This window comes from Uloborus diversus, chromosome 2, assembly GCF_026930045.1.
Source record: "Uloborus diversus isolate 005 chromosome 2, Udiv.v.3.1, whole genome shotgun sequence".
Taxonomy (NCBI): domain Eukaryota; kingdom Metazoa; phylum Arthropoda; class Arachnida; order Araneae; family Uloboridae; genus Uloborus; species Uloborus diversus.
This window is the reverse complement of record NC_072732.1, coordinates 145,925,461-145,937,785: the sequence shown is the minus strand read 5'-3', so window position 1 is coordinate 145,937,785 and position 12,325 is coordinate 145,925,461. Positions and strand designations below refer to the sequence as shown.

At 32.0% G+C, this 12,325-nt stretch overlaps 1 protein-coding gene across 1 annotated transcript in view; it reads right to left on the bottom strand.

The window, feature by feature from the left end:
• LOC129216586 (alpha-1,3-mannosyl-glycoprotein 4-beta-N-acetylglucosaminyltransferase A-like) overlaps positions 1-12,325 on the bottom strand; it is a 105,345-nt gene that overhangs the window by 71,940 nt on the left and 21,080 nt on the right. The window lies entirely within an intron of this gene.

Below are 12,325 nucleotides of genomic sequence, written 5' to 3'. Positions count from 1 at the left end.
CAGTGCGATTTTTTGTTCCCGTTTTACGTTTGAGTTTGGATTAAAATAAAAGTTTCTCCATATTTCACCAAATAGTAAATAAGTGGTAGTCCACCATGTGGCACTAGAACTTCACTTCTTGAAAATCAAGGACCGAGATTTTAAAGGAGTAGAAATAACAACAAAATAAAAAATGAAATAAGAATTATTTCCACTTTAAATACGTTTATCTAATATCGTAAAATGTCCCTGATTTTAATGTTTTCGTAATCAGCTCTAGTATCTTTAGCAGCCATTCATTTTCATTTTCTTATTCTCGGCGTAGGATCAGCTTTGACTACTTCTAAGCTGCCTAAAATTTATGCTTAATTTAGGATGCATCAGAAAATTTGCGAGTTGAGGGCAATAAAACCTGTCGCATGAAATCAAAATGCAATATTTAAAGTCATAAAACGTGATCAAGGATTTTTCTGTCAAGTAAAATAGGTGCCTCTGAAATATTTAGTTGCATGAGCTAAAAGGAAGAATTTTTACTGTTAGTTTAATGCTTGTAACTAAGCTAAATAAACCTTTTTCCATCATGAAGTCTTCAGTTGAGTGCTGAAAATGAGTAGTTTTCGGACAAACGATTGTACAGTTGACTATTTCAACAGTATGACAGTATAAAAATAAAAGAATAATATTATTAGTTTAAGACACAAAATAATACAAATGAAAAAAATGTTTTAATTTTTAACAAAAGCACACATTAAACAATCTACAAAAAAAAAAAAAAAAAAAAAAAGGTCAATTAATTTGTGAAAGAACGACGCTATGCAATATTACTTGTAAAAACGTTGCATATGTAATAAAAACAATGACCAATTTTCAATTTACCTTCCCGTAAAACTTTCTATAAATTAAAAATAAAAGGAAAGAGGAAAGCTTAATGTAAGATAACATACCGCTAAAATATTTTTTAAACTATTAAAAATAAAAAGAGTAATAAACAAATTATTTACAAAAAAGAAACTGTTTGAAGATTCAGAAATGCGTGTCTGTGTACCTCATCCCATAATAACTTTTTAGGAAATAGGCAGTTTCAAATAAGGTTTTTATTTTTTTAGCACCATGGACAAGTTAATTAATTCCCATGTTTCACTTTCTGATCTAAATAATTTTCGTTTAATAATGATGAGTTAAAAAAATTAATAATCTCCAAAATAGTGCTGAGATAGAAATTTAGGCCAAATATAGAACCTTAACTTCTAAAGTAAATTTGCTTCAGACAAACTTTATTTGAAAGTGCATTTAAAGAACAACGGGATAAGGAATTTGTCGTTTTAACAGTTTTGTGAAATAACTCAAAAGTTTTTTTTTAAATAAATAACACGGAAGAAGTTAAAACTTATTTTGCAAAACCTATAGTAAAACTAGAAATTGTTTTTAACCTTACTTTTTTTAAAGAACAATTTAGGGATCTGAACTTATTTTAAGTTTTTCTAACAGTAATAAAAAAATATTATCAATATAGTATTTTTTAGGTAGACATAACATTGACGCTAATTATAGACTAATTTCTTGATGAAAAAAAAGGTGTAAATTTAAGACGTAAATTCTCACATCAAAAAGGGGTTTTTGAGAAAATGTCGCAATTGTAATGACGATTTTTAAGTAACGTTGTCCTTATTATGCAGGCATTGTCGAATTACGAATAGTCCAGTCAATGAGTGCTCAAAACAGGGGTGTAGCGTGCATGGAATATGCGATAATTTTTGACTTCAGAATTGGGTTTTTCTAGAAATGTCGGAAACGGTGGAAAAAATGCGTTTAAAATAAAAATTCAAGCTAAATAAACTTACTATGAAACTGTTTCTACACATATTTGTCAAATTTCCAATAATTTTCCGGGTATTTGTTATGAAAAATCGATGATTTTCGGAAAAATTCTCTCTTTTTGCCAAACATTTGATCCTAGTACCTCCCAGGATCAGTATTCATGAAAATTATCAACAACAGAGTTGTAGAGCTTTAAATTTCCTTCAATTTGATATGCTACTTTGTTATATTTTATTCAGTAAATCAAAAGTTACAGAATGTCAAACACGCACTTTCATGGCAAAAAATGGAACACTTGCAATTCACAAATTTCAAACTGACTCGAAAGGATCGCGCACTTCCTCTTTCTTCAATGAATTCGACAATTCTGATGGACAATAAAGAAGTATTTGTAGATTACTAAACACAAATGACGTTTAAGGGTTGGGGGGGGGGGGGTTGTAAAATTGTGATTTTGTGATAAGGGGGAGGGAAAGAGTAGGAAGTGTGACATCAAGCATTTTTAAATATGAATATTATAAAAATTAGTTTATGAAAAGTACTTTGTGACAATTGGGGAGGGGGTCAAAAATGTTGAGAAAAAGTGTAACATCATTTATGGACAGCCCCTTACAAAGATTTTGCAGAACTACGTATATGCAGTATGAATTAGCTCCATACCCTTTGCATTATTTAACGAAAATAAACTGAGAAAGTGGAGAAAGTCAGCACCTCCTCATTGAGAAATTCATTAGAAGTAATTAATTAGTAAATATACTGAAAGTCCCCGACCCTGGGGGGAGGGGAGTTAAAGGTGGGAAACCTGAAGCCAAAGAAATACGAAGCCTATGCCCAATCACAGCGACACCCAGCTGACAAGCAATCAAAAACTATGAAGTTCTAGCATGTACTCAGTTTCGTTACTCTTATTGAAATGAATATGTGACGCTATAGCTGGATAATGAAAATTTTAATAATAGAAATAAGGTAAATGTAGCTGACCGACAGCACCTTTTTGTAATTATAGTTTTCATTACATTATTACTAATCATATTTTAAGAGTGTTTATATGGAATATGGACTGAAAGTAATTAGAAAATGAAAATATCATCTGTAAGGTGACATCTTGGTTCTATTCTGAGGCGGAAGGGTCATATCAACAGCAGTGGAAAAGTTGTTCTTAGAAATCAGTAATGTATTGATGTCATCGTCGTCCCTTTCGTCCTGGATAAATATATTGATTCCGTTGTTGCAACTGCCCTTGCAATGCAAGCTTGCGACAGAGTAGTCTAACGATGATTTTCTAAAAGTGACCTGCTGATCACTTGCAGAAAAGAAATCTGTCAAAATTATCTTCAAGATTCCGTCAGGAGCAACATCCGATTCCGAGAGTTTCAGTACGAGTTGGTCATTCCTCCTTTCCTAAACCCCCAATCTGGTACTTCCCCATTAAGTTCCTAGCTACAGGTTAACTTGGTGGTACAGCAGAGTTAGAGATCAGTCTTGATGTTAGCAGCTACTTTGATAAATGATCTGTAACGGAACTCATTGAGGGACTTTTCTGTCGCTGGAGCACCATACCATGAGAGATACGTATGACCCCAGCTGCCTCAGTGGATTCAGGGGAAGTAGAACTGTTGATATATACCTTAGATACATGTTGTATGATTTTAGATTTCCGGTAGAATGTTGTGATCAGTTGGAGATTTGGATAACAAGAGGACAATCAGGAGCACTTCCTCTCAAATGATAGCTATCGAAGAATTTTCCCATCTGATCCATCTTCGCAATATCAACGTCAACATCACCTAAAGCTCGAAGCGTGTTTGTCTCGTTTTTCAACAGCCTCATCATTAGCGGATTTGTCAGCTGACTGTTATTATGAAAGTTGGACAAAACCTTCTTGTTTGACCGTCATTTTAATTTTCTAACTGACGCTGATGGCCATATGGTTTATACAGTCGTCTCTTTTTGCCTAATAGTTTTGTAGACTATAGGTATCCTCAGTAACAACAAAATTCAAATTTAATTAAATCAATGTCGTTATCAATTTCCTCAAACAGTATGTATAGTACTGACTTTCTGCACGTCTTCAGTTCACCAATTCATACTGCATATACGTAATTTTGCAAATTTTCGCCCGATTCCTTGGTAAAGGGCTGTGTCAATAAATAATGTCACACTTTTTTCAACATTTTTAACCCTATACCTCCCCCCTTCCTTCCTTTTGTCACAAAATTCGTTTTACAAGCTACTTTTCATAAACATATTCGTATTAAAAAATGCTTGATGTCACACTTTTTATTTTCTCCTCCCCCTTGTCACAAAGTCGCAATTTCACGACCCCCCCCCCTCCACACCTTAAATATCATTTGTGTTGTAGTAACCAACAAATACTTCTTTATTGTCCGCCAGGATTGTCGAATTCATTGAAGAAAGTGGAAGTGCGCGATCAGTTTGAAATTAGTAAATGGCAAGTTTTTTGCCATGAAAATGCGTGTTTGAAATTCTGTAACTTTTGATTGGTTGGATAAAATATAACAAAGTAGCATATCAAATGGAAGGAAATTTAAAGCTCTAAAACTTTGTCCTTGACAATTTTCATGAATACTGATCCTGGCAGGCACTAGGAACAAATGTTTGACAAAAAGAAAGGATTTTTCCGAAATTCATCGATTTTTTTATAACATATACCCAGAAAATTATTGGAAATTTGAAAAATATGTGTAGAAACAGTTTCATAGTAAGCTTATTTAGCTTGAATTTTTATTTTAAACGCTTTTTTTCCACCGTTTCAGACATTTTCTCGAAAAACCCAAAATTTTCTTCCTCCCTCCCTCCCACCCTTAGCTCACCCCCCCCCCAGGTTCGGGGACTTTTAGTATGTTTACTTACTAACTACCCCTAACAATATTCGGAAGTCAAAAATTATCGCATATTCCATGCACGCTACAATGTGTTCATTGACTGGACTAGAAGAGGGCTCATAGAGTCTGCTGTCACGACTTCGGTATTGATGTCCTTATTTTAAAAGTTAAGTTTCAATGTATGTCTCTTTGTTTGATCGGGGGATACTCTTGGACATGCTCAGGTGACTTAAACTGCTTTCCTTTCTAGTAAACTATGATAAAACCGAGGTATTCCACATAGCACTGGACACAATTTAACAGTAACATACGTTTAGGGACCCAGCTTAACTTTTTAGGAACTGTTGGCCTTATTAATATTTAGAATTTTGCAAAGCTTTAACTATGAAAAACCTTTAAAAGAAAGTCCACTCTATTTGAAGCTTGACCTCAATCACATAGAAATTTTCCCCTCTTGTAAGATATGATCTGACCGAGGTATTCCACATAGCACCTGGAACAGTTTGACAGTGTAACAAACGTTTAACGACACAGCTTAACATTTTAGGAACTGTTGACCTTATTAATATTTAGAATTGTGCAATGCTTTAACTATGATGAAGATTTAAAGGAAAGTTCACTCTATTTAGAACTTATGCTCAAATAAATAGAAATTTTAAATGGTTAGTCTTCTTATTCGAATGGATTGCCACAAATGAGGCAGTAAGAACCAAATGGATGTAAAGACTAAAATTTAAAAAAAAAATGGCGATAAAACAGTACAAATGGTAGGAGAACTTCTCATCTGTTCTAGGGTAAGAGATGGTACTAGTAGTTCCGTTGGGTTATAGATGTACAGCATGATTTTGAAAAAAAAAATCAATGAAATTGTACCAAGGATCTGAATTTTAAACGCGTTTTACTCAAAACTTAAAAAGTCTACTTACATCCCTTTGCTTCTTTCTGCATCAAATAAGGCGGTGAGAAGCAAAGGGATGCAAGTGGACTATTTTAAGTTTCGAGTAAAACGCGTTTAAAGATCAGATCCTAGGTAGGCTTTTATTGAATTTTTTTCCTAAATCATGCTATATAGCAACACCTACCAGAGCTTCTAGTACAATCTCTTGCCCCAAGACAGAGGAGAGGTTCACCTACCATTTGTACTGGTTATCTCCAAATTTTTAATTTTGCCACTTGCAGCCTTTTGCTTCTCGCTACCTCAAATGATGTCAATCTTCGGTGAGAAAGAGGGCTCGTGAAATTGTGACAAGCTCTTGATTGGGTAAGAAGAAAGTAAAACATCAATCCCTATTTTATAATAATATGTCCTAGAAAAAAGCATAACGCAGGACAAAAGAGGGCGAGTCAAAATGGAGAAAAAACGTGTGGAACAATTTATGGACAGATCCCTAAAAGAATGTTCAGTTGTTTTTGTTATTATGTTGATGAGAAATTTCAATCAAAATTTTATTCATTTGTGTAGGCCTTGAGTGTTGAGTAAATATCCCTTTACATCAACTTTATCTTTGGATAACTTTGTGAAATCCTTGTCGGGGTAGCTAGTTGGATATAGACTTAGTACTGTTTATTATCAAAACTCTTCAAGAAAAATTAAACACTAATGGCCGTGCTAAAGTATCTAAAAAAATCGCAAAAAATCAAACTTTTAGATAATGCGTCGTAGGATTTCCTTTTTATGAGTTCACAAATCATAATTTTTAATTGTATTGCCTAGCAGCTATTTGAATTATTTAGAATGAAGTGTCATGTCTCACACCAATGTGGACAAAAACTCGTTCTAATTTGAATTTGTTTAAGCTCAAAATATCTAAACAAAAACCTGAAAAGAGGAGTTGTTAAACTCGAACCGTTTTTAAGCAAATGACAGTGAAACAGAAAGAAAAAAAAACATTTGGGAAGTTACAATATATATTTTAAACAGATTTATCAGATACTAACATTAAAATGTGTTAAAATATTCTAAATTAAATAATAAATGTTATTCCGAAAACGAAACAGTTTTGTCAAACAGGTATATCCTTGCGATTAAGAATAAAAACCGAAGACTTGCGATCACTTATAAGATTTTTCTAGCTACTTTGTAGCAGCTGTTTTATGCACTTTTTTTTGAGATAAAACTTGTTTCATTTACTTTATTTATTATTTCAGGGACCTTATCTCCAGTTTATTTTAGACTTATCTCCTTTCGTAAGTTTAAGAAACAAATAGAATATGTAATTCAATTGCTTAATTGAGTAACACGAACGAAATTGCATTTCGAGAAAACTCGGTGCTCAAATTACTTTCAACCTTCTTTTTTCAGATCCGATTGCCCCATTACTAAAATAAATTGTACGCTGGAAGAGTAAATTTAGACTACGCTAAATAAAATGACCAGATTCCGTTAGAGTAACTTCTGTTCCATTGTTTTCATTTTATTTGTGAGAAAACAATTTTACATTTTCGGAGTACTTTTAAACTTAGATAATTTGCTTACTATAAATACTATATATATATATATATATATATATATATATATATATATATAGATAGATAGATAGATAGATAGATAGATAGATAGATAGATAGATAGATGCAAAAAGACACGTATCTCTAAAGAAAATGGGTACAGAGTGTGAAAAATATTTACCAAGGATGTTCGTTTCCTTAAATAAGCGTGTTTTTTTTTTTTTTTTTTTTTTTTGCTGCATTAAAAAAAAAAAACGAACAAAAAAAAACTTCTCTCTCTCTCACTTTTTTTTATAAAGCTTGTGGTAGCTAAGTTTGAATGAAAAGTATAATCCGTCAAGAAAACGCTGCTACAAACTTCTGATACCCACGAAAGCGGGAAGATTACGATAATTGTGAAATTAGAGATCTTCCTTCATTATCGTTAAACTATGGGCGCCAATGTATGCGGGAGGAATGTTTTTCTTTTGCATGCTTAAATAAAGTGTAAGGAAATGTCTATATGCGTAGGATAGAAAAAAACGCAATAGAGATACACAAGGGAAATTTTTACTACCGCGTCAATTTCCCAATATTCGAATATTCTCGTAAATGCAAAATTTGAAACGCCATAGAAACACGGAAAAAAAAACCGGGCCGTTCGAGTTTTAATTTACGAACTGGCATTTTTCGATTTTGAGGGCAAAAAAAAAGTTAACATTAGAATAAAATATTCATAGAAACCGCTGATTTTTCTGCATAAGAAACAGTTTGTTCCAGAGTTCAAAGATAATTAGAGAGTAAATTATATATAAATGTTTTTAACGAATTTCATGCAAAAATATAAGTAAAGTAAGCCTTCAATTAGAAATGCATTGTTGATCATGGTCATTGTTGAACAATGTTTTTATTAAAGTTTGTAACGTGAAGATTGTTATTGAGAAGAAAGATCTGCTGGCAGTTTTCTCTTGAATATGAACAAATTAAATTCTGGCTTTGGTTTTGAGGCTTTTCTTGTAATCGGGAGATTTGAAGTTTTTTCTTTTGGACTATTTTTCCGCAATCTTTCGGGAAATTTTGCATATTGTTTTTGTTCAAGCCTGATTGTTGAACACGCATCACTTGAGATAATTTTATTTTCAAAGTAGACGGAGAAAAGTCGGGCGACGCAGCTAGATATGAAATAAACTTCGTTAGGCGTCATATTAAGAATATTCATGCATTAAAAACGTTAACAAATAAATTTAGTAGCAATTTTTTTACCAAAAATTGCGTTAAAAATGACAATCATTCCCTTAGTTCAAAGACTTTTTCGCTTAGACCCATTTCACAGTTTAATGTTTACTGTTTCACATCATACTATCCGTCATTAAAAACTATAATGTGCTGCTTTTAAAAATATTTTATTAAGTAAGAACGCTTAAAGATTTGTTAAAACCAACTACATACAAAAAATCATCAAGTAAAATTTGGCATATCTTTCATTTTTATTTACTTTAAAATTAAAATTAACGAGCTGATGTATGCATGACGTGACTTCCCTTTACGCTAATTTATTGATAATAGTGCCTTGGACTTGGAGTAAGCAAAGAAACACTTTACATATTTTCACCCCAAGTTTGTTGCGAACTAAAGCAAAAAAAAAAAAAATTTCATTGAGATTTAATTTCCCAATATTTGCAATTTTAATGTGATTTAATGTTTAACTCTCTTAATGTCGCCGATAGTGGGAAAATTGAAACCAGATTAAAAACAAACCGTCAAATTTGTCGACAAAACATGGCGACCAAAAGCTTGGCGATATACCGTCAAGTGTTTGCCAAATCATAACACCGTTTGAGTTTTCATTCAAATTAACAAAGATTTTCCCCCAAAAAGGTGTTAAAGACCCCCGTTGGAACATCCGACTGCTACCAAAAAGAGAGGTTCACTAGATTCCACAAGAAGTCTAAGTACTAAATTTCAACTTTCTAGGACATGCCATTGTTGAGTTATGCGACATACACAGAACATACATATATACGTACATACAGACGTCACGAGAAAACTCGTTGTAATTAACTCGGGAATCGTCAAAATAGATATTTCGCGTGCCTATACGTTCTTAGGCACTTATCCACGTCTGGACGAGTCGAAAAGAAAACTCAACATTCATTCGGGGGTGAGCAGAATGGAAATTAAGGCCGATTTTAAGTGAAAATTTTTTCGCGAATACAATACTTCCTCTTTTCTAAAAGAATGTAAAAATCAACAAATAAAATTATGTACTTTTCTTTCTCAATGCTTTTTGCGATTGTTAAATTTTTATTGACATTTCATCTGTTATTATGAATTTCATAGTTCCTGACAAATCAAACAAAGTGTTAAAAACACGCTAATTGAATAGAAATGTATAACTTATGGTAGTTAAAATGTACGTAAATTATTAATATTTTTTTTGCAAGGTAATTCTAATAAAACTTTTTCTAAAAAAAATCTTTGAGAGAAAATTTGCTAAAAAATGTATCAGAGAGAAGGAAGAGGGAGATCTCTAAAACAAGAAGTAGAGAAAAAGCGAAAAAGATATTGCAACATTTTTCAAGACGTGCTCTTGTTTTCTGACAACCTTGTCAAAAATGTAGCGTTGCTCCTCTACTTTGCAACAAAAAAGTGTGACATTGTTAATGGAATTTTTTTGGCAGTCATTTGTCATTCGAAGTTTATCTCAAAACTTTTACACTTCAATTCATTTTTGTTTCTTTATATATATATATATATATATATATATATATATATATATATATATATATAAAATTTAAAAGTAAAAGAGTTTAACGCTATAAAAAACAATTAAATACATATTTCTTGATAATTTTTTCATATTTAATTTTCATTCTATTATATATATATATATATATATATATATATATATATATATATATATATATATATATATATATATATATATATATATATATATATATATATATATATATATATAACAGCCAATAATCGGGTAACTCTCCGGACATCATCAACAATGAAACTCGCGGCAGGGACTGATAATTTGATAATTTTTTTGGTAAGGTTTTGCATACCGGGAAATGCTTTATTTTGACAAGGCAGAACTGGATTCGGTCACTTAACTGTTTTGCTGGTAAGACTCATTTTAGGAAAATGAATAAATCAAAAAGTTGTTAACGATGAACGCTTCCTACCGGAATTTAGGGTTAATCCACCGGAGTTAGGGTTAAAATTTCACTTATCGTTAAATAAAGTTCAACTATAGTTAGGAGTAAATTCTATTAGTATGTACATTTTATAATTCTTTATTCCACCAAACAGGCAATTTGCTTCATGGAAATGCAGAAGCAATTTTCACCCGTTATATCTTGACGGGCGATTTTCTAGTATGTATATAACAACAAATTAATCAGTAAGTTTCTATGGTTCTTATAGTCTTGTTTATAATTAACTAGCAGTACCCGCACGGCGATGCCCGTGCTAAGAAGTTAAAAGAAGTCCTTTTAAAAATAATCAAGTCCCCCCCCCCCTTCTGACGTAAAATGATCATTTTTCTTCAACTAAAATGCATACACACATTTTCAAAAGACCAATTAAAGTCTCTTTGGAATTTAAAACTATTAGCCAAAACCCATAAAAATATTAACAACAGCTTTAAAACTTAAAATAATCCTTCAACTTTATAATTCATCACTTAACGCGCCAAGCACCCACGTTACCGTAGCCCTGCTCTTTAGCGAGTGAAGATGTTTTTCTTCTGTGCAAATTAAAGTGTTTTGCCAAGTAAACAATGCTATAATAAAAACGTTATAGAAAACAATCACAATTGAATAATACGACAAATCAAATTATTTACTTAGGTAAGTAACTATCTTCAACTATAAAAACAAAAAAAAAACGCTGAAGAAATAAGGAAAACAAAACCTAATGGAAAAATTTTACAAAATCAAATCATAGACCTGAATATCGAAAAAAAAAATACATTCAAAAATCTTTTCACAATAGCGTAGGATGAGCACAGTGCCTCGAAGCTTTTGACACTGTCAGCCAGCGCCCTCTCGAAGAGGTAACTTACCCCACCTATTATTAGGAATTTGTAGAACTAAACTTATCCCGCCATCTTTTAAGAATTCATAGAACTAAACAAATCTGATTTAAAAAAAAAAAAAAACCTATAGCATTCCTCAGTAAATGGACTACTCAACACAAAAAAATTTGTTCAATTCGAACCAGTTCTTGAGATTATTTCGTTCAAACAAAGTCTTCAGCGTTATTATAAGAAATCTAAGACAAGTATGTATATATTTTTTTTCAAATCAATTTTTTCATTGTTTAGGATTTTCTTTGAAAAGTACCCTCGAGATTTGCCTCACGGCTGACTCGAACATACGCCCATTGGATCACGAAGCCCGCATTTTCAGGCCGAGTCACCGTGGCTACGCATGTTCTGCATTCCAAGCATTTTATATTATAATATAAATTTTCCCGTTTTCATTACATGTTTTATTACTGCTGCACTCCTATTAGTCATAGCATGATTTGATATAGCCTATAGCTTCCTCAATGAATTTACTGTTCAACACAAAAAAAAATTCAATTCGAACCAGTAGTTCCTGAGATTACGCGTTCGAACAAACAAACGCTACAGCTTTATATTATTATAGTACAGATTTTCTAATAGTTTAATTGTTTGCATATCCCCCTTTTTTATACTCGGCCATCTTATGTGTATTCATCATTCAAAAAAGTATCTATTTTTAGATTAAAGAAAAATAATATTGCTCTTCAAAATGTATTTTAAAACCAAATTATAACCAAAATAATTAGTTTCAGAAATAGAATTACTTTCTAGAAAGGAAACATTTTTGGAAATGATAATAAATGGAAATGCTGAGCACCTTATAAATGATTTTGAACACATCAATCTACATATCTAAACAAGGACTGTAATATGGTTGTCCATAAAGCAGATTTCCGCTTAGATAACTCAAATCTGTTTTAATCACCGCACATTACAGTAAAATATGAATATCCTCATTAATTTAGACTGCAATCTGGTTTTAAATCTAAAGGCAATTACGTATCCCTGGTACAATTTATCGCTTCGGCCAAATTCGTAAACTTCACCAATTAAGATAATGCGCTCGTGTTTTGTTCCACTTATGTTCAAGAGAATGGTGTCTGTTGAAAATTCGCATTTCAAAGTCCAAAAATATTCGGATCCAAATCATACTCTTTAAATGTATTTGTAA